This window comes from Crinia signifera, chromosome 5 (assembly GCF_055691185.1).
Source record: "Crinia signifera chromosome 5, ASM5569118v1, whole genome shotgun sequence".
NCBI classification, from domain to species: Eukaryota; Metazoa; Chordata; class Amphibia; order Anura; family Myobatrachidae; genus Crinia; species Crinia signifera.
In genome coordinates, this window is record NC_139221.1 from 125,360,234 (window position 1) to 125,384,756 (window position 24,523).

At 46.8% G+C, this 24,523-nt stretch overlaps 1 protein-coding gene across 5 annotated transcripts in view; it reads left to right on the plus strand.

Annotated features, from left to right (window-relative positions):
- Positions 1-24,523, plus strand: part of LOC146080561 (proto-oncogene Mas-like) — an 82,108-nt gene that overhangs the window by 45,497 nt on the left and 12,088 nt on the right. For 4 of the 5 annotated variants that reach the window (XM_083187995.1, XM_083188000.1, XM_083187997.1 and 1 more), the window contains 2 exons: positions 23,706-23,839; positions 23,944-24,043. The gene's annotated coding sequence lies outside the window, so the exon portion shown is untranslated. Of the gene's footprint in view, positions 1-17,640; positions 23,840-23,943; positions 24,044-24,523 lie in introns of those variants that run through there. The other variant, XM_083187998.1, reaches the window with a different exon arrangement.

Genomic DNA, 24,523 nt, shown 5'->3' on the forward strand with positions numbered 1-24,523 from the left:
ATGCGAGCCCCCTGGCATTGAAATCTAATAGAAAAATAGACTGTGCAGGCAAGACGGATTATTCCGTATTTTGGAATCTTTTTATATTTAAATGGGGTATGTTGAGGTATCTTGCATTTATGATGTATAAGGGCATCAAACACATGAAATACGCACAAATATATTTTATTTGTGCATGAAACAAGGTTTTAAAACATGGGACAAAGTTTTTATATAATCTCAGACACTGAATTTGAATGCCAAGTAATCATGTCCTTGTACTTATTTACTGCTAGTTACATGTTATTTTACAAGTAGTGCCAGTTACAGATGCATCTAGTAGGTTTTTAGCAACAAAAAAAAAGAAAAGTAAATTTTGGAGACTTTGGTATTTGGAATAATTTGGATAACGGATATTTGGATAAGGGATACTCAACCTGTACTATATAGTCCAAATCAAATGTTTATGCCTTGCCATAGGATTCAATTGGTATCGAATAGCAAGGTAATCACACTGTGTGTACACCAAAGAGTTTTAATGAAATACAGTACAATCAATAAAAAATGCATGTTCTGCCCAAAGTTGATTGTCTAGAGCAGGGCTCCTAAAACTATTTTGCTCTGGGACCCTATCAGACAATAAAAATGATTAATGGAACCCAGCAAGTCACCGCAGAATGGTTGCAAAATGCGTTGTCTTAAACCACACATGCATGGCAGCATTGTGGAGGCACAAAATTATACAAGCATGTGAGGTAACAACCAATTTAAAAGATTTTGCAGATTCCTTGAATTACTGACTGAGAGATCAGAGAAGTTATTAGCTGGTTGGTCAGCAACATGGAGTGGTGACCCCATGCTGAGATGGTCGGGACCCACTTTGGGAACCACTGGTCTAGGGAAAGTCTTTTTTGTTTACCTCTCATCCCAATTTGTGTGGGATGTGTGTATATAGACCATTGGCATCCAATGTCAGGAATGTATTGCCATTGGATGTGCGGGATTTTTGTTTAGAAGATCATTAACATAAGATTAAAAAAAAATCAACATAATGTGATAAATAAGATGTTAACAAATGAATACCCCAAACAATAAGGCGAACAGGTGAAGAAAATAAAAAGTAGAAGTGATAGGATAAGAAGGAAATAAAAATTTGTTCTCTTACATAGATGGCAGATAAGAACCATTTGTCCCATAAAGTTACCTGACCCTATTTAATCCTCAGGTCTATCCCATGCATGTTTGAATTGTTCTACTATCTTAGCCTCTACCACCTCTGACGGAAGGTAATCCCACTTGTCCACTACGCTTTCTCTGAAGATTTGCTTGCGATGTGATGCGATCCGAAGCTAGTTCAAAAAGCACAGACTGAACAGACTTTATGTGCTTTGTGATGGGATGCCGGCGTGAGCGTGTATGGGCATCTTAAGGAGTCATACAACATGATTAAATATTGTGGTTATAATTGTTCAAGTGGCTTTTTATGCAATTGTTCCTATTTATTTGTTGCTATCATATATATATACATATATATATATATATATATATATATATATATATATATATATATATATATAGTGGTCGAAGTGAGGCGGTATGGGACGGTATGTCATACCGTCACTTTTTCTCCCCCGACCTAGAAATGCCTTCCTGCTTAACTGACAAGTGAGGTCCCCTCCCCTTTTGTATTGGCGCCTTACTCACGTGCAGGGCAGCCGAGAGGGGGGGGCGGGTACTAATTACCCGGGCCCAGGCACGCTGGAGGTGCCCTGTTCTGACCCCTCCTTTCCCCCTCCGTCCCTCCCAGGTAGCAACAGCAGCACACACTTCTACAGCATGTGCTATGCTGACAGCAGGCTCAGCATGAGTGTCTCACTGACAGCGTGACAGGTCATGCCTAGCCTGCTCACAAGCACATGCTGTAGGTATGTGCTGCTGCTGAGATTACAGTTTTTGGAGTTTTCTTTCACCCTCCTCTAAACGTTTTGGGGGCGTGGCCTAAGTGTGGAAGGTGCCCACACTTCCACAATTAGGCCACACCCCCAAAAATTTACCGGGGCCCGGCATTCTTCTCGGCTGCCCTGCTCACGTGCCCGGGAGCTACAGTATCTGCCTGCCTCGCTGCGGTGTTCCTCTGGCTGCGCGAGGTGGATAAAGGCTGCCTCACAGTAAATTACTAATACTGCGCGCCTTCTAACATTGTCAGCTGCCGCCCAGCCAACCGCTCCTATCTCCCCCTCCCTCCGCTCGCCATGCCGCCAGGCCCCGGGCGCTATCTGCCTGATTCGCTGGTGCAGCTGCCGCCCAGCTAGCCGCTCCTATTTCCCCCCTCCCGCCACTCGCCATGCCGCCGGGAGCTATCTGCCTGACTCGCTGCTGCAGCTGCTGCCCAGCCAGCCGCTCCTATCTCCCCCTACCTCCGCTCGCCATGACGCCGGGGCCGGGGAGGCTCTGCCTGCCTCGCCAAGCCATCCCTTCCACGTTCCGGGTCCACTCCAGGGAGGGAGGGAAGGCCTTCTGACCTTCCCTCCCTCCCTCCCTCCCTCAGAAGGCCTTCCGTCCCTCCCTGGAGTGGACCGTGGCACCGCACAACACTCCTCCAGTACAGTACTGGAGGAGTGTTGTGTGGTGCCACAGTTTCTGAGCTTCCCTCCCTCCCTCCCTCCCTGGAGTGGACCGTGGCACCGCACAACACTCCTCCAGTACTGTACTGGAGGAGTGTTGTGCGGTGCCACGGTCCACTCCAGGGAGGGAGGGAAGGCCTTCTGACCTTCCCTCCATCCCTCCCTGGAGTGGACCGTGGCACCGCACAACACTCCTCCAGTCACACGGCAGAGTGAGTGTGACAGTTACTGTGCGCCTTCTTAACATTGGCAGCCACCGCCCAGCCAGCTGCTCCTATCTCCCCCCTCCCTCCACTCGCCATGCCGCCGGGCCCAGGAGCTATCTGCCTGCCTCGCTAGCCATCCCTTCCACGGTCTATTGGGCGACGGCAGGTGTGTGAGAAGGTGTAAGGGATGGTTAACTTCATTAGTGGCGTCAGCGACCACTTTGATGGACCACACCCCCTTTGATTGACCACTCCCCTTTGTAAATTGGCCACGCCCCTTCGGAGCGCGCAAAAAATATACTTATTTTGACATACCCCCACTTCAAAATTTCTACTTCGAGCACTGTGTATATAAAAAAAAATATATATATATATATATATATATATATATATATATCACTGTGCACATGTTATTCACTAAGCAACAAGCGCATTGCAATGACGTCCTTACTCCAGCGGAAGTTCGGGTGAGTCGTCCCGTCCTGACACGCTGTGCCTATCACTACAAATCACGATAAAGGTATGTTTTTTATTTGTGTTAGGGGAATCAGTTTGTGGCTGATAGAAAGTAAAGGAACATACAGTGCAGTATGTTGTATTTACAGTATACAGTATTACATGACATTTACAAAGTCTAACTTGACTGATGTGAAGCATAATTACATCATGTGCTGATTATGCAAACATTTTTAGCATCGATAGGAAACTGAACAGCCCTAATGTGTGTTTGCTTAAATATCCATTTTAATTAGTGATCATTAGTAATTTGTATTGAATTTTGGACCAAAATAAGGACACCTACTTTATTCACATAATGGGAAAGTATAATTACTAGTTATTATATATGATTATATTAAAGTAATTACAGTAATTTGTTGTATACCAGTTATCTTTGAAACTAGTAGAGAAAGAATGTATATTAGTTTGAGGAAGGCAAATATAAGAGGGAAAATCCCAAAACACAATTAGCAACTAGCAAAGAGTGTTCAGACACAGAAGAATTAGGTCAGTACAAGCACAGGTTTAGTCTCCTGAATACAAAATGCTTGGGACCAGAAGTATTTGGGATACTTCCGTATTTTATAATTGCATACCATAATGAGATATTGCTGATGGAACCAAGTATAAACATGAAATGCATTTGTTTCATGTTTCATATATACCATAAGTAAATAGCCTGAAAATCATTCCATAACAACTGTTTTAGAGTCACAAAAAAATCACTCCAGATATTCCAGATTTCTGAATTTTGGATATGGGAGTATCAAACTGTACTATTTATTATAACCATATAGTCATAGTAGAGATAAAAGTGTGGCAATTTATTGTAAAATTACATTTGAAATACATTGTAATGGCAGCTGTCACTGGGAACCAGGTGATTCACAGGTAGGCCCCAGGTGTTAGGTAGGGCATAGTTGTTATGTAAATACTAGAATGCTGAAGTGTTACTATTGATTTCAGTATTTACACGACTGGCCCCGTGGGAGCAGCGGATGGGAGGCCAGAGTGTGATATTTACGTTTGATGATTCGTATGTAATAAATCGATACTTGTTCTTTAAATCGCACCCGACTGTTGCCTTCTCAATACCCCGGATGAAGATCTGAACCTGACCGTGCACCTCACAGATGTGCCGACATTTCTTCCATTCATATATGGGGACAGAGCATCGTGGGAGACTCCCCCCATCTCTTCTCCGTGTTTGGTGTCACCGGCTCCCTGACGGCCGACTGCAGCCAGACTTGATGCCACAGCCAGAGGCAGACAGGGTTACATGAGTGTCACTGGGAACCAGGCGATTCACAGGTAGGCCCCAGGTGTTTTAGGACCCCACCCACTTTTTAATTGGGCGGGGTCAGACATAAACCTTTTATACCAAAGGGAAGTCAATAGCGGATGACTGACCAGTGTGCTGCAAAATAATTTTTGACAAATGCACACACCCTTCTCCAAAGTCGCCCCTCCCAGTAATATAAATACCACTGACTGCGCGTGTGCAGGTGCTGGGGAGATGTGTGGCACCCGGCAGCAGGCTCCACTGCAGGAAGCAAGGAGGATTAACCCACCAGCAAAGAGGGGGTTAATCCCCCTCACGGCAGGTGCCAAGGGACAGGAGGCGGGATTGACCTGGGGGATTGACACCCGGAGAGGGAGCCCGGCGGGGATTGGACAAGGGCGTGCGGCGCGAAGAGAGAGCCGGCGCCGGAAGGAGGGGAGAGGGCAGAGGTCGCCAACAGCGTGGGGAGTGAGGAGCCCTGCATTAAGGGGACAGCAGCCGTGGGACCCGTGTGAAGGAGGAAGGGGATGCCTGCCAGGAGAAGCAGAGCCGCCAACTGCCGCACCGCGCATCGGGACTCCAGTAACCCCGGCTGTGATTGACAGGCAGCAGAAGGCATAGACGCTGGAAGCCAGGCAGCGCACCGCACAGGAGCGGGGAGACGCTGCACAGATCTCCAGGAGAGGGAGAGGCCAGAGGAGAGGCCTGCTCGCCCCGACACAGCCACAGAACCGTGAGTCTGGCCCTGGTGGCCACAAGGATGTGTATATGCAAACCCTTAGCCCAGGAGCGTTAGTGAAGTCCCACAGTTGCAGGGCAAGTCACAGTGGGACTTTCTTCCCCCTATCCCTTGAAGAGGGACCCCTTTGTGCCCAGCGTAGCGTGGCCCATGTAAGGCAGCCCAGAGTACATCTTGGTGCAGCCCCACGGCGTAGAGGGAACACCTACCCTCGAATTGACCCCGGAGTGAGGGGCCCTTTTTGCTTAGTATTATCAACCCCGTCCCATAGCCAGGACAAACTAGGTCCCAGCGGTCCACTGCCCATGAAGAAGAGTTTCGCCCCGGTCAGGCCCAGCCAGCTAACTCAGGCTATTGATCCGCAGGAAGGCCTACCTAGTGTTAACCCAGGCTATTGATCCGTAGAAAGGCCGGGTTGTCGCTTAGATACATTGCCCCGGGGAACAGTACATTTGTCCCTGCGCACAGGCCAAGCCCTAGACTTGGGTTCAGGACATTGATTGGGTACCGGAACTATTGTTCACATGGTGTAGGTATAGTATACCTGTTTAACAAGAATAAGTAAGAGATAAAGTGGTGTAGTAGAGTAAGTTCGTATTTGCCTGGAGACGTCCAGAGTAATTATGATGTTGTTTGACTGTGTATGTTTTTGTCTATTATAGCCAAATGTGTGTTTAAATCTCTATTCACGCCTAAGTGTGCTAGGCAGGGCATAGTTGTTATGTAAATACTAGCATGCTGAAGTGTTACTATTGATTTCAGTATTTACACGACTGGCCCCGTGGGAGCAGCGGATGGTAGGCCAGAGTGTGATATTTACGTTTGATGATTCGTATGTAATAAATCGATACTTGTTCTTTAAATCGCACCCGACTGTTGCCTCCTCAATACCCCGAATGAAGATCTGAACCTGACCCTGCACCTCACAGATGTGCCGACATTTCTTCCATTCATACAGTATATGGGGACAGAGCATCGTGGGAGACTCCCCCCATCTCCTCTCCGTGTTTGGTGTCACCGGCTCCCTGACGGCCGACTGCAGCCAGACTTGATGCCACAGCCAGAGGCAGACAGGGTTACATGAGTGCCAGAAAGGCAGCAGTAGCTGCGCCAATGTATCAGCAACTAGACTGCTGTGACCATCGGCGGGATCAAAAATAGGAGCCATGTGGGTGGGCTTGCGTGCTGGCTTAAAGTCATGATGGCATAAAGTCAGTGGGTCTTTACCATGCCAGTTTGACACTGCTGGTGTGTACTTATATCTTTCTAAAGCTGTGTCCTAACTTGATTCCATAGCTACAGTAGTTTGTAGTGTATCCACTGTTCCTGGACACATTCACGTATTTTTTTATGTACTTTAAAGCACATGCAATCGGTCATTTGACGGCTCATTCAACCGGTGTCATTTTTGAGTGGCAGTTTTCAGACAGGTTAGTTGCGTACAAACGATTGTGAGACAACTGGTCATATGCAGCAGCTGGATTGTATGCCTGATTGTATGACACATTGGGTGACATTTAGGGGGAAATTTACCAATATGAAAAACCTAGTTTTTCGTATTGGTATTTTCCCTACGACTGCATACGACTGTTTAAGTCGTATGCAAAGTCGTGTTCCGGAGGGGGATTTACAAAGCAGTCATATACGACTGCTTTGTAACCCACCGATGTCGTAGGAATTCGTATTAGCGGCCGTATATACGGCCGCTAATACGAATTATTTCTAGCAGTCTGCACGGATCAGTCAGATCCGTGCAGGCTGCAATGTGTAAAAAAAAATAGAAAAATAAATAAATAAAAAAAAAACCGGCGTGGGGTCCCCCCCACAGCCGAAACCAGCACCAGGCTGACAGAGCCTGGAGCCGGTAATTAAAAATCAGGGAACCCGACAAATAGGGGTTCCCCGATTTTTAACAACCAGCCCCAGGCTCCTGCTCTGGGGCTGGTTCCCAAAATACGGGGGACAAAATGACTAGGGGTCCCCCGTATTTTAAGAACCAGCCCCAGGCAAAACCAGCCAGCAGGCTAATGCCACAGCCGGGGGGAGACTTTTTATGCAAGTCCCCCCGGCCAAAGCATTAACACTACCGACCAGTCAGCCTGGCCAGGGGCCCTGGGGGAGTGGGGACCCCCCCAATAAAGGGGTCCCCCCCCTCCAGGACTTACCTGACCAGGCTGAAGCCTGGTGCTGTCCTCGATGCCCCTGGGCGGTGGGCATCGAGCTGATAGTTGTGTAAAAAATAGAAGAAACCATTGTTTTTTACTGTGGCACTACAAGTGCCAGCAAGCCTCCCCAGCAAGCTGGGACTTGGAGAACCACAAGTCCCAGCCTGCTGGGCATTAAAGGGCCCGCTGGGTCTTGTAGTGCCACAGTAAAAAAAATAGTTAAATAAAACACACTGACACACATTTTAAATAAAAGTTTAATACATACAAAACACACATACTGATACTTACCTAGCTTGATCCCGTTGGTAGGTCGCTGGCTCCGGTGTCGGCGGCTCCGTGTCGGCGGCTCCGTTGTCGGCGGCTCCGTGTCGGCGGCTCCGGGGTCGTCGGCGTCCTGTCCGAAGATAATCCATGTTGGACCTGTGGAAGGAAATCCTACTCACCCAGGTCCTGCATGGATGGTCTTCGTTCTTCATCCGTCGACATCCCGGTCTTCTGACAGCTGCTGGCGACTTCCAGCAGCTGTCGGCATCTTCCGCGACGCTCCCCGGCTTTCAGAGCCGGAGAGAGAACCTTCCTGGTCGGCGTCTGGGCTCAGAATGAATTCTGGCCAATCAGGAGCCGCCTAGCCGCCTAGCGGCCAATCAGGAAAGACCTTTCCTGATTGGCCGCTAGGCGGCTAGGCGGCTCCTGATTGGCCAGAATTCATTCTGAGCCCAGACGCCGACCAGGAAGGTTCTCTCTCCGGCTCTGAAAGCCGGGGAGCGTCGCGGAAGATGCCGACAGCTGCTGGAAGTCGCCAGCAGCTGTCAGAAGACCGGGATGTCGACGGATGAAGAACGAAGACCATCCATGCAGGACCTGGGTGAGTAGGATTTCCTTCCACAGGTCCAACATGGATTATCTTCGGACAGGACGCCGACGACCCCGGAGCCGCCGACACGGAGCCGCCGACAACGGAGCCGCCGACACGGAGCCGCCGACACCGGAGCCAGCGACCTACCAACGGGATCAAGCTAGGTAAGTATCAGTATGTGTGTTTTGTATGTATTAAACTTTTATTTAAAATGTGTGTCAGTGTGTTTTATTTAACTATTTTTTTTACTGTGGCACTACAAGACCCAGCGGGCCCTTTAATGCCCAGCAGGCTGGGACTTGTGGTTCTCCAAGTCCCAGCTTGCTGGGGAGGCTTGCTGGCACTTGTAGTGCCACAGTAAAAAACAATGGTTTCTTCTATTTTTTACACAACTATCAGCTCGATGCCCACCGCCCAGGGGCATCGAGGACAGCACCAGGCTTCAGCCTGGTCAGGTAAGTCCTGGAGGGGGGGGACCCCTTTATTGGGGGGGTCCCCACTCCCCCAGGGCCCCTGGCCAGGCTGACTGGTCGGTAGTGTTAATGCTTTGGCCGGGGGGACTTGCATAAAAAGTCTCCCCCCGGCTGTGGCATTAGCCTGCTGGCTGGTTTTGCCTGGGGCTGGTTCTTAAAATACGGGGGACCCCTAGTCATTTTGTCCCCCGTATTTTGGGAACCAGCCCCAGAGCAGGAGCCTGGGGCTGGTTGTTAAAAATCGGGGAACCCCTATTTGTCGGGTTCCCTGATTTTTAATTACCGGCTCCAGGCTCTGTCAGCCTGGTGCTGGTTTCGGCTGTGGGGGGGACCCCACGCCGGTTTTTTTTTTATTTATTTATTTTTTCTATTTTTTTTACACTGAAGCCTGCACGGATCTGACTGATCCGTGCAGGCTAAAACGCAAATACGACATGAAAATGGTGTTCTATTTTCCTGTCGTATTTGCGTGGGTGTTTTACACCACTAAGCAGCCGTATTATCAGTACGGCTGCTTAGTAAATCAGAAACCACCATTCTTTTGAATGGTGATTTCTGTCGTATTCTATCGATGGTGTAGACATTCGTATTTGTAAATACAAATACGAATGTTCCATCTTTAGGACTACGAATTTTTGTATTTTTGGGATTGTAAATCCCGAAAATACAAATTCGTAAAAAAAAGGTGTATTTCTCCCTACGAATACACCTTTTTTCTACGAATCCATTTTGGTAAATGTCCCCCTTAATGAGATGTGAAAATTAGATTTTTTGTGATTTTTAGGCCAAAAACGTCCAAAATCGTGTTCTTTTTACCGCGAAATAGCACATTCTGAAATGTGCGGTTTTTAGTCGCGCCGGAACTCGCATCCAGATGTTTCCCATTGAAAAGTATACAATTCGCATATTTAATTAGATGCAAATTCGGGAAAATGTGTCTAAAAATCGCCACACATGCAGACCAGGTTCTGACAGGCGAATTAGCCAGAACCCTGCACAGATCATTGAGATCTTTGCATAGTCCTGTGTAAAAAAATGTGTAAAAGTGTTTTTTTTTTTTTTAAATGGCGTGGGGTCCCCCCTCCTGAGCATAACCAGACCGGGCTCATTGAGCTGGTCCTGGTTCCAAAAATACGGGGGACAAAAAGCTTAGGGGTCCCCCGTATTTCTGAAACTAGCCCTGGACTCTTGGACTGGTCCTGGTTCCAAAAATCTGGGGGACAAAAAATCTGGGGGTCCCCCATATTTTGAAACCAGCACTGGGCTCCAACAGCCCGCAGTGTCATGCCAGACTGGGTACACTTTTTACATAAGGTTCCCCGGCTGAAACATGAGCACTGTAGCTGGTCAGCCTTGGATGGGGTACCTGGAGGAGTGGTGACCCCCCCAATAAAGGGGTCCCCCCAGGCTTAACCCGTCCAGGGCTGAAGCCCTGGGCTATCACCAGCCCTGATTGGCTGAGCTATGCATCTCCATGGAGATGCATCCGCCAACCACACTAGCAGCCTCTGTAGCGCTGGGACAGCGCTATGGAGGCTGTTATCTGCGCAGGAGAAAGCCGGCTCATCCTGCTGTCAGTGCGGGGTGAGCTGGCTCTGCAGCAGAGAGACCAGCGCTGGACCCTGGATTGGTAAGTATGTTGGTGTAAAAGTGAGTTGTGTGTTTGTGTGTGTAATAAAGTTATACTTTTCTGTATGTGTGTCTTTTATTTTAACATTCGGTACTCTTTACCGCAGCGAGCCACCGAGCCCGAAGCGTGGCGAGCGCAGCGAGCCCCGCGAGGGGACGCGGATACCTTCACAGTAATACGCGTCCCCTCACGCGCTTCACAGGTGTCCGTGGCGACGCGGACACCTGTGAAGCCCGCGAGGGGACGCGTTTACCTGTGAAGGTATCCGCGTCCCCTCGCGGGGCTCGCTGCGCTCGCCACGCTTCGGGCTCGGTGGCTCGCTGCGCTCGCCACACTATTCTATTCTCAACTCCACGCCGACGTGGATAGTGGGGGTATGAAAAGGTCGGAGGACGCGTACCGCCGCCCCTCGCGGGCTCGCTGCGCTCGCCACGCTTCGGGTTCACGTTGATCGTGGGGTGGCGTTAAAAATTGTGGGGGCCATTTCACACTTCAGGGGGACTATTAGGGCTCTGTGGCCCATTTAACATTGATTCCTATGTAAAAATCGCGGGCATTGAGCCAATTAACGCTAAAATCGCGACCAATCTGACTTTTAACATTGATCCCTATGGGAAAATCGCGGGCATCGCGGGCATCGCATCGCACCCGTTTTTTAGTGCATGCGATGGTCGCGATGGTCGCGATGGGCGCCGTGCTAGGTAAAGAGTACCTAACATTCTTTTTTACAGGTGGACTACAAGTCCAGGTGGCCCATTAATGCCCCGGATTGCGGGAACTTGTGGTTCTCCAAGTGCCAGCATGCGGGGGAGGCCTGCTGGCACTTGTAGTTCACCTGTATAAAGCAATGTTAGGAATGTCTGATCAGTCCGGCGTCCAATGCCCTGGGACGCCGGTGACAGCCCCAGGCTTCAGCCCTGGACCTTTATTGAGGGGTCCCCACTCCTCCAGGTACCCCGTCCAAGGCTGATCTGCCACGGTGCTCATGTTGCGGCCGGGGGACCTTATGTAAAAAGTATTCCCTGGCTGTGGCATGACACCATGGGCTGTTGGAGCCCAGTGCTGGTTTCAAAATACGGGGGACCCCCAGATTTTTTGTCCCCCATATTTTTGGAACCAGGACCGGTCCAAGAGTCCGGGGCTGGTTTCAGAAATACGGGGGACCCCTACTTTTCTTGTCCCCCGTATTTTTGGAACCAGGTCCGGCTCAATGAACCTGGGGCTGGTTATGCTCTGGAGGGGGGACCCCACGCCATTTTTTTAAACACAAATTCGCAAATTTCCTCAAATTCGCACATTTTCATGCCTAAAAATCGCACATTTTTATGACTAAAATTCACACATTATCGCACTTAATAACACTCAATCACACAATATTTTTTTTTTATTCAGATATAATATATTCAGGTACATGAGGTAAGGTTAGGTTACATATTAAACATAGGTTTCCGTATTATTAGAACATGTGTACTGGATATCTATCTTAACAGAAGAGGAGAACACTTTATTCTAGGATTAGCGGAGGATCATTAAGTAACATCTGTTCTTCGTACCAGCGGGTATTTTGGAAACATTGATGGAGAGTTTGTTTAGTCGACATGGATAACATTTCCATGTAGCTGTTCCAGGTAGCAAAGAACTGTTTGGTACGTGAGTCCTTTTGGAGGGAGGCCTCCAACCAATCCATGTGGAAAATAAAAAACAGTTTATCTTTGAACATTGCCAGGGCTGGAGGGGAGGTTTGGATCCATACTTGAAGGATCGTTTTGCGGGCAGCCGAGGAAATTGCCAGCATTAATTTTTTGATGGGTTTAGGGGCTCTAGTTTCCTCCGGTAGGATGCCAAATATGGCCCATTCCGGGGTGAAGGGAGTATAATTTACCAAATGCTCGTTGGCAAAGTCACGAACATCTGTCCAGAATCTCTTAACTAACGGGCAAACCCAAAAGCAGTGGTATAGGTCTGCTTGAGGGTTATTACATCTGGGGCATCCTGGGGAGTCTAGAATTTGCATCTGGTACCCTCGTGAGGGAGAAATGTATGATCGGTGGAAAATGTTTAGGTACATTTCCGAGAATTTGGCCATTGGGAATGTCGTGATTGAGGTCTGTAGGGTCTTTAACAAAGTGTCTGTTGTTAGGGAAGGGAAGTGTTCTAACCATTGGTTAAGGCCTGTGCGTTGTGATGAATAGTCAATAGGCTTTCGAAGGAATTTGTAGTAAGTGGAGATCGCTTTTTTAGGTAGGGGGGGAGCCAAGAGTACATTGTCAAGATTGTTGTTCCAATCTCTTTCCGGGATAAGTTTTGAAATTTTGTCAGTGTATGATTGGGCTTGAATAAAATTTAAGTTAGGAGTGGTTATTATTGTATAGTCTCTTGAGGCTTCCAAGAAAGTGAGTGGTTTGTGAGTTTGGGTGTCTATTAACTGTCCGACTCTATAAAGTCCTGCATTTTTCCAACTCGTAAAGAGGGGTGGAGCATTACCATCATGGAATTGGGGGTTTCGTAAGAAAGGCAGATGTACGGAGTGGTTTGGGTTCAATTTAAAAGTGTGGCGTAAAGTTAGCCATAATTTACGGACAGACATTAGGAGGGGATTGAGGTGTATTTCCGGAGGGATGTCCCTATCTTCTAGGTGTAAAAAGGCGGTTAGGGAGATATGGGGTAAGAAGTTTTGTTCTAGGGTGGTGTTAACATAAGTATGATTCATGAGTAACCAGTCTTTGAGGTATCTAAATACTGCCGCTTGATTATATATCGTTATATCTGGGAAATAGATGCCGCCATTCCATTTGGGTTGAGTTAATTTTATCATTCCAATCAGGGGCTGGCTGGCAACTTTTAGCCTGGGGGGCAAGTCCAGAGCACCGGCCCATAAGTAACAACAGCGTATCGTTAAATGGAGGTTTTTCGTATATGTATTAATATAAAAAAAAACAATAATAGGACACCACAGGCTGCTCCCCAGTATAATATCAGGAGCCCCACAGGATGCTCCCCCTGGCTAGTTATGCCAGAACCAGTGGCATTACTAGCCACTTTGGTACCCTGTGCCAGAAAGGAAATTGGTGCTTGCCCCACCACTACACTAAAAATAGGAGAGTGCGCGCCGAAGGCGCGCGGCAAAATGTAGGAGCGATACTTCATGGGGAAGAGGCGTGGCCCTATAAAAGTACTAATAACATCATAATGCCCATAACACATTATACCACAAACAGTAATGCCCATTATGTATTATGCCACACAGCGTAATGCCCCTTACACAATATGCTGCACACCATAATGCCCATATGATATTACGACACACATTATGCTCCACGCAATGCCCCGAGTACACCTGCATATGACTACATAATGGCCAAGGGCCGACACTAGTAGCACTGATTATACATATGCCCACACCAGTTGCCGACACGATTCGATTAGTCTGAGTATGGGGTCTAATTAGAGGTTAAACAGGATCGGGGAAAGGTGGCATCCCTGCCTAGTCCCTCTGTACATCTGGATGGGTGTACTCTTAGTTCCATTAATAAGTAAAGAGGTGTTTGAAGTGTTATAGAAGAATTTTACCAGATTTATGAAATGAGGTCCAAAAGAGTAGGCTGACAGTGTTAGGAATAAGAAGGGCCACGAAACGGTATCAAATGCTTTATGGGCATCTAGGCTCAATAACATGTGTGGGGCATTGGGGTGGAGATTGGAAGTAATTACCGAGGCAATGGCAGTGCGGATACCCTTAACGGATTGCCGTCCCGCGACAAACCCCATTTGGGTAGGTGAGATGATTTCCGAAAAGAAGGATTGTATTCTAGTTGCCATAATTTTAGATAGGAGCTTAAAATCTACATTCAAAAGGGTAATGGGGTGGTATGAGTCCAACTTCGTGGAGTCACGTCCGGGTTTGAAGATTAAGGTCGTGCATGCCGCCTCAAATGTGGGATAAGAGGGTTGGGACTTATGGATAGTCTGGTAGAGTTCTAACAATGCCGGGATGATGTCTGGTTGTAGTATTTTGTAATATTCCCCAGAAAATCCGTCTGGCCCCGGGGATTTATTTGTTTGAAGGGATGAAATGGCTTGAGTCACTTCCTCAGCTGTGATGTCTTTGTCTAGCATTTCTATTTGGGATTGGGAGAGAGATGGTAGTCTAGAGTCTCTAAGTAATTGGTCCATTTGCGTATAATCTGGGGGGTCAGCCGAGTATAGCGTAGTGTAAAAATTTTGGAATGCATTGACTATGTCATGCGTCTTTGTCAGAAGTGGGGAGTCGCTAGTTTGTTTTATGGATGTGATGTGGCTCCTGCGGTGGAAGGGTTTAGTTAAGTTTGCTAATAAACACCCGGTGCGGTTACCCCATCTATAATACCTATTCTTCGTGAAATGAAGGTGCCTTTGAGCTTGTGAGAGCAGGAAGTCCTCAAGAAGGTGTTTCGCCTGTTGGTAAGCTGTGTGATTGTCATCAGTGGGGTTGGAGATGTAAGCTTTGAGGCAAGAGTTCATATTGGTATGAAGGGATTCGTATTGTGTTCTGGAGGCTTTGTTCCGTTTGGCCACATATGCTATTATGTGTCCCCTCATTTCTGATTTTGCAGCTTCCCAAAATAATACTGGCGTTTCCCAATGTTCTATGTTGGTGTCTATGTAATCCATCCAGTGGTGCTTTAGATATTGGCGAAAGTTTTCTGAGTGAAATAGGTATGAGGGAAATCTCCAAGATCTGTGTAGCGGGTTCGTAGTAGATATGTTGAGGGATATGTTTATGGGGGCGTGGTCCGAGATTAGAATGTCTCCTATGTTAGCTGAGGTAACAGAAGAGATTAGGTGGTCCGCTACTAGGATATAGTCTATCCGTGAGAATGAGTGATGGACTCCCGAGTGAAATGTGTATGATTTGTCCATAGGGTGAAATAGTCTCCATGCGTCTGTCACGTGTGTTTGGGTCAAGAATGTGTTGAATGCTGTCCATATGTTGGAAGAGGTAGTTCGAATCACACAATATTTAAAAAAGTGCGATAATGGGCGGATTTGAAAATGACTAAAAATCGCATTCTATTAAATGTCACCCATTGTGTGTCCAAAACCAACCTAGGACTGCGAGGGAGTTGAAGGGAAAGTTGGACACAATCATGATTGTAAGCAGGTCTTTCAGATTCTTGGAATTAGTCATAGTTGCTCAAAGTTGGGTACTGTATGCTGAGACAAGGAGCTTGCCAGTGCAAAAATCACAACAACTATACGAAAAGAAGATTATGGGCCTGATTCATGTTTGTAAAAAAAAAAAGCAACTTGGTAAAACCATGCTGCACTGCAGATGGGTCAGATGTAACATGTGCAGAGAGATTTAGAGTTAGATGGGTTGTGTTTAAATTGAAATCTAAATTGCAGTGTTAAACCAAGCTGTCTAACATGTGTGGCCTACATTGAAAAGAAGCCACTATTTACTCTGTATAGAAAAAATATGCCTGTATTTGCTCCCCTTGCATGGCAACATGGTTTGTTCCATAAACAAAGTTACTTGCTTTTTTTTTTTTTTTGCTTTACTTACAAACTTTGTCTAATCATTCAATTTGTATTCCAGAAATGGCAAAAGTCTAAATACTGTATTGATACAAATATTGCATCATACTTGGCAGAAAGTACTTTTCTTACAGCTTTTGAGACGCTAGAAGAAATCCGTTCTAAAAAAATGAATAATTAATGTTGTTGAGATCTATCAGTGTGCATAATCTAGTTGGATGTTGTAGATTACCGTGAATAACAGGACAAAGTGGTAGTGTGATTGTACTGCATGAGAAGTGATACATGGCTACTGGGTGGCTGGTTGTAAAGAAGTCACTTCTGACAACCAATACATATACATCTACAGGATTGCTCTGGGTTTTTAGAGAGATTACATAGTTACATAGGGCCTTATTCTAGTTCAATCTTTCTGACAAAATCCTTCTTAGATGGAAAAAACCATGTACACTGCAGGTGGGGCAGATGTTACTTGTGCAGAGAGAATTAGATTTGGGTGGGGTTTTACTTCAAAGTGAGATCTATATTGCAGTGTAAAAATAAAGCAGCCAGTATTTACCCTGCACAGAAACAAAATAACTCACCCAAATCTAATTCTCTCTGCACATTTTACATCTGCCCCCCTGCAGTGCACATGGTTTTGTCCATCTAAGATGGATTTTGTCAGAAAGAGTGAACTAGAATAAGGTCCATAGTTACATAGTAGGTGAGGCTGAATAAAGACTTGCGTCCATCTAGTTCAACCTATGTTTATAATAGTTTATCCGTTGTTGTATAGTATGTTCCGATATTTTAAAGACAGATTATGTTACTTATTCGTCCCTGTGGATGATTTTAACCAATAAATGTTTATCAAACCTTATTTTAAACGTATTTATAGTGTCTGCCGACACCACTTCTCCAGGAAGAGAGTTACAAAGTTTGACTGTTCTGACTGTAAAGAAATGTTTCTTCTAGATGAACAAAATTTTTTTTCTTCTAATCTAAACTCGTGTCCTGGATTCCTGTCTAGCAGAAAAAAGGGTGTTTGACATTTCCTTATATTGGCCCCTAAAGTATTTATACATATTGAGCATGTCCCCCCTTAAATGTCTCTTCTCTAGTGTAAATAGTCCCAGATTACTTAATCTTTCCTCGTAGTTTAAATTCTCCATCCCCCTAATAAACTATGTTGCTCTTCTTTGTATTTTTTCTAATTCTATATAAAAGCTTTGAATCAGAATCAGTTTATTGGCAGGTGTATCAATACAAGATGCATAATACACAGGAATTTGTGTCCGATAACTACCGCTCGCTGTGACAATACGTTACATTACATTACATTACTTACATTACATTAGAACATACAATAAGACAATATGCAGCATATCAACATGACATAGGGAGGGGGCATGACAGATTAGTTGACTATTTGGTTGGGGATGTGTGAGGGGGGTGTGGTATGCGACTCAGACAGTCGGGATCCCAACAGTCATTATCCCGACGTTGGGATCCCGACAGTCATTATCCCGACGTGGGGATCCAGACTGCCCGGAGTCAGACAGCATGGCGAGCGCAAAAAAGCCCCGTGCGGGCTCCCTGCGCTCGCCACGCTGCGGGCACGGTGGCTCGCTACGCGAGCCACCAATTCTATTCTCCCTCTATGGGGGTCGTGGACCGCCATGAGGGAAAATAGCGGGTGGCCGTCGGGCACCCGGCTGTCTGTGTTTTGACAGTCGGGATCCCGACGTCGGGTAAATGACTGTCGGGATCCCGTCCGGCACCCTGTGAGGGCTACGCTAGTGAGGAATTGACTAGGATGGCCACTTGGGGGAAAAAACTGTTTCTGTGTCTAGTAGTCCTTGTAGGCCTTAAACTGTACCGTCTGCCAGAACAGGTCATGTACACAGTGGGACTTGTCCTCGATGATCCTACCAGCTCGTTGCAGGACCCTTGCATGATAGATGTTCTCAACTGCAGGGAGATTTGTGCCTATGATTTTCTCTGCTGTATTCACGATGCGTTGTAGTCTATGTCTGTCAGGAGCTGAGGCCGAACCAGACTATGATTGAGTAACAGAGAACGGATTGGATGATCGCCGTGTAGAAGAGTATCAGAAGCTCCTGTGGCAGTTTAAGCTTCCTTAGTTGGCGAAGAAAGTAAAGTCTCTGTTGGGCCTTTCCTACTGTGCTTTCGATGTTAGCTCCCCATCTTAGGTCCTTGGAGATCCTTAAGTGGTAAAAAATTCTATAGGTGGATTGCAGTTGAATAGTCTTGTAGCAGTGAGCACAAAGGACAGAGGTGTACTGTAAAGGTCTTTGTTAAAGCTCAAAGAAAAGCAAATTAGAGTACATTTAAAGGGGGGTGTTCAATCCCAGCCAAATTTCCTGACCAGGTAAAAAAATCTGCAATAATTCGCCGCTTAGTATTCAATCACGGGTCCATTAGTCCATTTTCCCTGATGCCGTTTAATTTTTTTGGGAGGGCGAATTGCAATGTGTGAAAACGGATGCAAAAACGGCCACCAAAAATAGGCAAAAACGGCTGCAAATTTGACAAACATGAATTTGTTGCAATTTCTGCCTATCCACACAGTTTTCATCGATGCTGGATTTTTTGCCTAGGTGAAAAATCAGCACTGGGATTGAATAGGGTGAGTAGAATTTGCCCAAAAAACTGTTGAAACATTCGCCCATGATTGAATACCACCCTAAATATGAATGTTGCCCATAGCAACCAATCATATCTAGCTATCACTTCTCTATTGCAGCCTACAAAATGATAGACCAAATCTGATTGGTTGCTATCTGTTATATAGATAAAATATAACTTTTATTTATTATACTTAGAACTTCTCGGCAATATTGAGCTTGTATATTGTTTTAAATTATCATAACAAATGATTGACATACATATGATATCTGACCCCAGTATCCTGATACGGAGAATCCAGCAGGAGCTCCATTAGTAACATAAATCTCTCCCTCTAACCATCCCCCTTGTAAATGCCTTAAATTAACCCTTCCCCTAGCCTAACCGCGGCCTCCTCAGCCTAACCCTAAGTCCGCTTACTAGAGCCTAAACCTAACCCTCCCCCCCCAAACACACGCTAGCCTGCACCACATAATTACCAATCGGGATGCCAGCTTTTGGTATTCTGGCGGCAGTCCTTTTTGAACTTCTGGCTCTAGTGGCAGTTGGGATGCCGGCATCAGTACAATGAACACCACCATCCTGACCACCAGAATGCTGACCGCATCTCCAATGATCATTGTGTATACAGTGGCAAGATGATAATGTGTCGACAGTGGTGTAACATTGGTACCGCAGCCCTAGCGGTGGCGGCGGCGCCACCGGGGCGCAGGGTCAATTTGCTCTGCATTGAGGCTGCCAGTCTGTGCGAGGACGCTCAGTGACCCGCCCCATGAACCACCCATGGGGTGGGTCACTTAGCGTCCTGACACAGACAGCCAGATAGTTCCCCGTTGCACCTTGCGTTGCCCACCTCTCCCTCCCGCCTTCCCCCCTCCTTCCTCACTGAGAGTGTGAGCCTGAGGTATTCTCCCTGCTGCCAGGTCAGCTGCCGCTGCTGCACCTGTCAGTGTATAACAGGCAGTGGCTTCGGCAGCAGAGGGGAGGACAGCTCTCATCCTGACAGCAGCAGCAGGGGATGTCCTTGCACTTCCCTCACTGCGTTGCCAGCCACTCCCCCCTCATCACAGCATCAGCCATCAGGGCTAGGACTGCATGTGCCGAGCTATGACTGGAGGAGCTCAGCACATGCTGAATTGAAGTGCCCCTGATTGGAGGATCGGATCCCTGGCCTGGATTGAAACATGGAGGTTACCCTGTCCCTCACAACATGGACCTGTGTCTGTGAGTATGCCTCCTGTCTCTCCCTGTAGCTTCACTATCTCTCTGTCTCACCCCTCCCTGCCCAGTGTCTACCCCCCACTCTGCCCATCAGCTGTCCTCTACTCTGCCCATTATATTTCCCCCCTTTCCCTGCCCAGCATCTGAACCATCACTCTCTTCCCATCTGTCCCCCATTCCCTGCCCACCATCTGTTCCCCCTCTCCCTGCCCACCATCTGTTCCCCTTCTCCCTGCCTACCATCTGTCCCCCCCTCCCTGCCCACCATCAGTTCCCCCTCCCGCTGCAAACCATCTGTTCCCCCTCTCCCTGCCCAACATCTGTTCCCCCTCTCCTTGCCCATCATCTGTCCTCCTCTCCCTGACAACCATCTGTCTTCCTCTCCCTGACAACCATCTTCCCCCTCCCTGCCCATCATCTCTTCCCCCTCTCTCTGCCCAGCATCTGTCTCCCCATCTCCTTGCCCAGCATCTACCCCCTCTCTCTGCCCAGCATATCTCCCCCTCTACCTGCCCAGCACCTGTATCCCCACTCCCTGCCCAGTATATATCACCCCCTCTCCTTGCCCAGCATCTGCCCCCTATCCCTGCCCAGTATCTGCCCCCCTATCCCTGCCGAGTATCTGCTCCCCTCTCCCTACCCAGTATCTGCTCCTTCTCCCGGCCCAGTATCTTCGCCCCTCTCCCTGCCCACCATCTGTCCACCTCTTCAAGCCCAGTGTATCTCCCCCTCTCTGCGCAGCATTTGTACCCCCTAAGCCTGCCCATAATCTGTCCCCAATCCCTCTCTGCCCAGCATCTGCATCTCTCCCCGCACATCTGTCCCCTCTGCCCAGCATCTGCCCCCCTCCCTTTTCCCACGTCTGTCCCCCCTCTCTGCCCAGCATCTCTCCCTGCACCTGTACCTGCGCTGTCAGTGTGTACGTGCTCTGTCAGTGTGTTGGGGGGGCAGGATTTTTTGGGCAGGGGGAGGTACATTTCTAGTTAGGCCACTGTGTGTCAAACAGGATATACCATATATACTCGAGTATAAGCCAACTTTTTCAGAACATTTTTTATGCTGAAAAAGCCCCCCTCGGCTTATACTCGAGTGAGGGTCCCGCTTGAGTCAATACGTTTTCCCAGTTTTATGTTGTAAAATTAGGTGCCTCAGCTTATATTCGGGTCGACTTATACTCGAGTATGTACGGTATGTAAAATTTATACTGTTATATGTCTATTATTATCACCCTGATATATTTGGTATTATACATTTGGTGAAATATGTCAGAGTTAAGTATTCTTCTATTATAACATAGATTGTTCCAGGGGAGGAGACAGCTCACAACAACTACCCACACCACACTGTAGGGGTTGGAGCTGGATTCAAGGAGGAGCAGGGCACTGGAGGTAGGCAGAGAAGGGCTGTGAGGAGGGAGAAATAAGAACAACCATAAATGGTATTATCTCCATCCTGGCACTGCCCATATTAACTGTAGCTCACACCCTGTGACCTATTACTTTCACTGGTGCCTGAATATTTGAACAAATTAAAATATATGTTTATATTAGTCTAACAACAAAAAACTGTAATTGATGTGCTCATTTAATCCATTGTGTATAATTTAAAAATCCACTCACTCTCCTTCTTCAGGGGCGCTTTTGTGATATAACCTCCCCTAATTCCTAATTTTGCTTGTTCTAAGCTGAAAACTTTGAAGATTCTCTGATGACCCAGAATGATGATTGATCTTCTGCTACATTAATATTCTGTTCATCCTCTGTAGGTGTAGGGGTCATAGGATCAACAGTAATTAGGTCGGCAGTCAATAGATCAACCACTATTGTTGACAGTCAAAAGGTTGACACATGAAAAAGTTTGATATATTGACCCATATTCATGATAAGCACCGCAATCAGACACACTGGTTATTGGCTCAGTGCTCACTCATGCACATACTCCTATAAATACTTATAATTGCTTTCCTTTTTAAAAATAGTCATACTTTACTCATGTATGGGTTAGGTCATTAAAACAACCATCCACGTAGTTACACAGAACATGTATTGCAGCAAATATGAGGTGCCCAGGTTAGGTCACGTTTCCTAACTTGATGCCAAAGTGATGATAGTAAATGGTCCTCATGAGTGAAGTCATTTGGCATTTCTGGGTGGAATCCCCAAGAAACACTTATTACAAAAATTATCAGTTTGATTTACAAAAAAGTAGCAAATAAAATAATAGAGCCGTCCCTTAGTTGAAATCAGAGATTAAAAAGACTATTATAATTCTTGTGCAATATCCAATCCATTTCCAAATGAAGAGCCTCGTATAATTAATTGAGAGCTGTCAGTTTCATGGTCAACTTATATAAACAGGCAATTTGACTACCGGTATTCTGAGTGAGATGAGCCCAATGCCAACAGCATAAATAGAGTATTGTCAGCACTTTTGAAACAGTAATACCTCAGTTATTTAGAGTTAGTTTAGCTCAAATGTGCAGGGCTGGTGCTAGGGTGTTCGGCACCTCCGTACAAACTATAAATTTGCGCCCTCACTCCCATATTTAATAAAGGGATAGCACTCAATTTTGAAGTATGGTCTCAAAGCAAAGGGGTGTGGTCTCAGGAGTACCCCTAAATTCAAATTACACTACACAGTACGCCAATCTTATTTACATTCTATGATGCCTAGTGTCCCTTATTCACTTTATGACACCAAGCAGTACCCCTTATACATACACTGCCCCAATCCTGAGAGCTTCTTAGGCCCCAACACTCTCTCTCGGACTGTAGCAACTGAATGCTGGAAACAGTAAATTAAATAGCATGTGCAGCAAACAACCCCATCACCCCCACCCACTTCCTCTCAGCTGGTGTTCACGACTCCTTTCCCACCTACCTGAGTAATTTTGGGGTTGAAGGGTGCCTGGTTTGTACACTTGGGGGGTTATTCTGGTTGATTCGCAAGGCTGCGAATGCTGGGCCAACATAAAAACATCCATTCGCATCCATGGCGAAGGTGCATGCATATCTAAGTGACTCTCAGATATGTGTGCACCCTCGGGAGGAAGTGGGCGGCCAGCTGACATCTGGAGTTCCCATGGGGAAATTATGCGAATGCATGGGGGAGAGAAGGAATCCTGAATACAGTCCTTTCTGTGCAGTGAAGAGTTGTGGCTGCAGCTGCTGTCTTTCCTGAAGTGGCTGGTGTGTGACGTGCCACACCCTTCTGTTGGGGAACAGCACATTGATTTGTAGGTACTGTACCAACTGATGGCTCTGCCTTCGAGCTGCCAGAGCTAAGAGCCAGCGGCCGCTGGCAGGGCAGCTCACAGTGTCTGCAACTGGAGGGAGGGTTGGAGGGGTGCCGGACGGGTTCCCGACAGTCGGGATCCCGACAGTCATTTACCCGACGTCGGGATCCCAACTGTCAAAATGCCGACAGCCGGGTGCACGACGGACACCCGCTATTTTCCCTCGTGGGGGTCCACGACCCCATAGAGGGAGAATAGAATAGGTGGCTCGCTACGCTACGCGAGCCACCGTGCCCGCAAGGGGCTTTTTTTGCGCTCGCCATGCTGTCTGACTCCGGGCAGTCGGGATCCCGACGTCGGGATAATGACTGTCGGAGTCCCATACCACACCCGGGTTGGAGGTGGAGCATGTGCACAGCCTGGCTGTACATAATAAAGATGCTGCTCTGATCAGGTGGCTAATCACAAGGCAAATCAAGCAGTTGAGCTGTGCCTACCACAGTTGGGAGCATTGAGCAGAGGCACACCTGGAAAATGTACTAGACCCGGTGTGGGCGGAGAGAGGCTGCAGCGGATCCGCATCTGTCAGTCTCATTGGGAGGACATGCCCTGGGTCTGCCTTTCACAATCCCTTAATCTGCTGCAGGAGGCTGGGGATCAGAGGCAGCAGACAGGCAGCTGAACTTCACACCAGACTTCGCAAGCAACAGCAACCCTCCAGGCCCTACTGCAGCCTGCATGTCCTGCTACCATGTCATCAATCTAGTTCATTCCAATGAGGTATGCACAGAGCACTAAGGAGTCACCAAGGTAATTACTTTAGATTTCAATATTGTTTATCTTTGTTTTTTTTTTTTTTCCCTCCATCATCCTTACCATTACAGCCAGAGCTGCTCTACAGGACACTGCAACCACCAACCAGAACCTTACTCCACACAATTCTGTGAGGCGGCACTCGACCAAGAACATCACACCATAGGCAAGGTGACTGCAACGTTTCGATGTATTTTATTTCACATCGTCATCAGGCAACAAAACACAGCATGCACAAGACACACCTTATATCCCCACCCAGATACAAAACACCTGTGTTCCATGCTGATGATTGTAGATTGCAGACACCCTCTCACTGCGTTAGATCACCTCAACCATCCCTATGGAGACAAATACAATATATAATATAATACAATATATATATATATATATATATATATATATATATATATATATATATATATATATATATATATATATATGAGGAAAATATTTTAGAACCCGGCGACTTCAGTTAATATAAATATGTATAAAAGTAGGCTGTATGTTAAAAATAATAGTACATTTATTAGGCTATACAATAATACAATATATAAGAAAAAATGGGGGTAGGGTATCTCGTCAGAGTAAAAAATAGAGAAACTTAGAATAAAAAAAGGGGAGTATAAAAAGTACAAAAAAAAAAAAAAA